Raw genomic sequence first — 4,750 nt, 5'->3', positions numbered from 1 at the left:
AAGATGCCATTCTGCACACCACTTTTGCACTGCGCTGTTATTTGCCTGTTAGCGTGCACAATTATTGCCATTCTCTTTCGACCTCTCATTAACGAGCCCACAAGACTGCCGCTGACTGGATGTTTTTTGTTTGTTGCACCATTTTCGGTAAACCCTAGACACTGTCGTGCTTGAAAAGCTTAGGAGACTGGCCGCTTCTATGATACTACAACCGGCGCGCCTGTCACTGACAATGATACCACGCTCAAAGTCACTTAGGTCACTTGTTTTGCCCATTTTAACGTTCAATCAAACAGTAACTGAATGCTTTGATGCCTGTCTGCCTGCTTTATATAGCAAGCCACGGCCACGTGACTCACTGTCTGTAGGAGCAAACCATTTTCGTGAACGTGTACTTAATAAACTGGCCCCTGAGTGTATTTTGCTAGATACCACAGCATGCAAAATACACTATTCCAAAAACATGCATCCTGTTTGCAATAAGGCACAAAAGTAAAACTGCAATAAAATGTGTTAATGAAATTAACTGTATGTCCTGAATACAAAGCGTTACGTTTAGGCAAATACATCACTAAGTACCACTCTTCATTCTGTTCAAGCATGGTAGTGGCTGCATCATGTTATGGGTATGCTTGTCATCGGCAAAGGCTTTGCCTCACGCAGTGTGACACATCTCCTTTGCATAGAGTTGGTCAGGTTGTTGATTGTGGAATGTTGTCCCACTCCTCTTCAATCAATCAATCAATCAAATGTATTTATAAAGCCCTTTTTACATCAGCCGATGTCACAAAGTGCTGTACAGAAACCCAGCCTAAAACCCCAAACAGAAATCAATGCAGATGTGTATGCACTGTGGCTAGAACAAACTCCCTAGAAAGGCAGGAACCTAGGAAGAAACCTAGAGAGGATCCAGGCTCTGAGGGCTGGCCAGTTCTCTTCTGACTGTGTCGGGTTGATATTTTAACAGTGCATGTTCATAGATGACCAGCAGGGTCAAATAATAATAATAATAATCATCACAGTAGTTGTAGAGAGTGCAACAGGTCAGCACCTCAGGAGTAAATGTCAGTTGGCTTTTCATAGCCGAGCATTCAGAGCCAGAGACAGCAACTGCGATGAGGTTAGCTAGAGATTGTTGGAAACTGGAACACGTCGATCAAGAGCATCTCAATAATGCTGACGTGTGTGACATGTCTGGTGAGTATGCAGACCATGGAAAAACTGATGCTGAAACATGAGGTGATGGCGGCGGATGAATGGCATGACAATAGGCCTCAGGATCTCGTCATGATATCTCAGTGCATTCAAATTACCATCGATAAAATGCAATTGTGTTCATTGTCTGTAGCTTATGCCTGCCCATACCATAACCCCACTGCAACCATGGGGCGCTCTGTTCATAACATCGTTGACATCAGCAAACTGCACGCCCACATGACGCCATACACGTGGTCTGCATTTGTGAGGCCAGTTGGATGTACTGATAAATTCTCAAAATTATGTTGGAGGGGGGGCATCTCATTGCTAGCTGTGTCACCAGAGACCTTGGCTTCGAGCCCAGGCTCTGTCGCAGCCGGCCGCGACCGGGATGTCCATGGGGCAACGCACAATTGGCCTAGCGTTGTCCAGGTTAGAGAGGGTTTGGCCGGTAGGGATATCCTTGTCTCATCGTGCACTAGCGACTCCTGTGGCGGGCTGGGCGCAGTGCACGCTGATCAGGTCGCTAGGTGTGTGGTGTTTCCTCTGACACATTGGTGTGGCTGGCTTCTGGTTGGATGCGCACTGTGTTAAGAAGCTGTGCGGCTTGGTTGGGTTGTGTTTCGGAGGATGCATGGCTCTCGACCTTTGTCTCTCCCGAGCCCGTACAGGAGTTGTAGTGATGAGACAAGACAGTACAGTGCCTTGCGAAAGTATTCGGCCCCCTTGAACTTTGCGACCTTTTGCCACATTTCAGGCTTCAAACATAAAGATATAAAACTGTATTTTTTGTGAAGAATCAACAACAAGTGGGACACAATCATGAAGTGGAACGACATTTATTGGATATTTCAAACTTTTTTAACAAATCAAAAACTGAAAAATTGGGCGTGCAAAATTATTCCGCCCCTTTACTTTCAGTGCAGCAAACTCTCTCCAGAAGTTCAGTGAGGATCTCTGAATGATCCAATGTTGACCTAAATGACTAATGATGATAAATACAATCCACCTGTGTGTAATCAAGTCTCCGTATAAATGCACCTGCACTGTGATAGTCTCAGAGGTCCATGAAGAACAAGGAACACACCAGGCAGGTCCGAGATACTGTTGTGAAGAAGTTTAAAGCCGGATTTGGATACAAAAAGATTTCCCAAGCTTTAAACATCCCAAGGAGCACTGTGCAAGCGATAATATTGAAATGGAAGGAGTATCAGACCACTGCAAATCTACCAAGACCTGGCCGTCCCTCTAAACTTTCAGCTCAAACAAGGAGAAGACTGATCAGAGATGCAGCCAAGAGGCCCATGATCATTCTGGATGAACTGCAGAGATCTACAGCTGAGGTGGGAGACTCTGTCCATAGGACAACAATCAGTCGTATATTGCACAAATCTGGCCTTCCAGGTGGAGTGGCAAGAAGAAAGCCATTTCATAAAGATATCCATAAAAAGTGTTGTTTAAAGTTTGCCACAAGCCACCTGGGAGACACACCAAACATGTGGACCAGGTGCTCTGGTCAGATGAAACCAAAATTGAACTTTTTGGCAACAATGCAAAACGTGCTCTGGTCAGATGAAACCAAAATTGAACTTTTTGGAAACAATGCAAAACGTCATGTTTGGCGTAAAAGCAACACAGCTCATCACCCTGAACACACCATCCCCACTGTCAAACATGATGGTGGCAGCATCATGGTTTGGGCCTGCTTTTCTTCAGCAGGGACAGGGAAGATGGTTAAAATTGATGGGAAGATGGATGGAGCCAAATACAGGACCATTCTGGAAGAAAACCTGATGGAGTCTGCAAAAGACCTGAGACTGGGACGGAGATCTGTCTTCCAACAAGACAATGATCCAAAACATAAAGCAAAATCTACAATGGAATGGTTCAAAAATAAACATATCCAGGTGTTAGAATGGCCAAGTCAAAGTCCAGACCTGAATCCAATCGAGAATCTGTGGAAAGAACTGAAAACTGCTGTTCACAAATGCTCTCCATCCAACCTCACTGAGCTCGAGCTGTTTTGCAAGGAGGAATGGGAAAACATTTCAGTCTCTCGATGTGCAAAACTGATAGAGACATACCCCAAACGACTTACAGCTGTAATCGCAGCAAATGGTGGCGCTACAAAGTATTAACTTAAGGGGGCTGAATAATTTTGCACGCCCAATTTTTCAGTTTTTGAATTGTTAAAAAAGTTTGAAATATCCAATAAATGTCGTTCTTCTTCATGATTGTGTCCCACTTGTTGTTGATTCTTCACAAAAAATACAGTTTTATATCTTTATGTTTGAAGCCTGAAATGTGGCAAAAGGTCGCAAAGTTCAAGGGGGCCGAATACTTTCGCAAGGCACTGTAACTACTAATAATTGGATACCACGTAATTGGGGAGAAAAAGGGGGTAAAAAAATAATAAATATGTTGGAGGCGGCTTATGATAGAGGAATGAACATTCAAAACTTGAGACATCTGAAGGATTGTGACAAAACCGCACATTATAGAGTGGCCTATCTTTTTCATGACTGTAGCCCACTCATTCTCACTCTCTGTACTAGTGATTAGAGCATTGGGCCAGTAACCGAAAGGTTGCTGGATCGAATGCCTGAGCTGACAAGGTAAAAATCTGTCGTTCTTCCCCTAATAAGGCAATTAACACACTGTTCCCCGGGTGCCGAATACGTGGATGTCGATTATGGCAGCCCCCTGCACCTCTCTGAATCGGAGGGGTTAGGTTAAATCTCATCCAAACCGACCCACCAAACCCTCCCCTTGACTGAATTTGAAAAAGCATGCCCCTCCACCCTTTTCCTCCAGGTACCCAATCTGTAAATTTCTATCCATCCCTAAGAGCTTTTGTGGACAAGCTACTCCAGTGTTATAAATGCTAAAGATTTGTGCATGTCTCAAGTGTATGCAGACGGTGGTGGCGAACATACGCCTGAGTCCCTGGATTTCCCTGTTAGGTTGAAGGAGACAGAGGTGGAGAGAATAAGGGCTGTCTAACATGTCTCCTATCTGGAGGAGGTGAGAAGAGTGGAAGGAGTAAGTGGCGTTGAAGACGCAATGGTAATTGAGACTGCACCAGTGAATGTTTCTCAGCAATCAAGGGATCCTGATTTGCTTGGAAACCCAACATTGAATTGCATTGAATTCTATGTCAGGCAGAAATGAGTGTTTGAATCAGGACATTTTCCTTTCAGGACCTCTACAAGGACCTCTACTGGTTGTCTGTGCGGTTGGTCCTTTTGGCCTGTAGAAATGTGTGATCCTGATATATTACAGTTGTAGCATTTATTACAATGGTCATAAACTGCACAGCACAAAGAAAGAAGAAATAAGAGAACATTTGAATTACTGTGAGTGCAGCAGAACGCTTTTTGGGATTCTGAGTTTACAGCCGTGCCATTGCAAGAAATCCTGTCAAAATATGTTTTGCCCTCACAGGCCCCTGAGTCTGTAGGGATGTTACTTGAATTTGAATATGACTGAAGGAGTGGGATGTTTTATGTGTCTGGTTTTTATTTTGTATAATGTCGGTTTTTCCTACATTGGA

This window comes from Oncorhynchus mykiss, chromosome 12 (genome assembly GCF_013265735.2).
Source record: "Oncorhynchus mykiss isolate Arlee chromosome 12, USDA_OmykA_1.1, whole genome shotgun sequence".
In the NCBI taxonomy this organism is placed as follows: domain Eukaryota; kingdom Metazoa; phylum Chordata; class Actinopteri; order Salmoniformes; family Salmonidae; genus Oncorhynchus; species Oncorhynchus mykiss.
The sequence above is the reverse complement of the archived record's forward strand: the minus strand, read 5'-3'. Positions refer to the sequence as shown.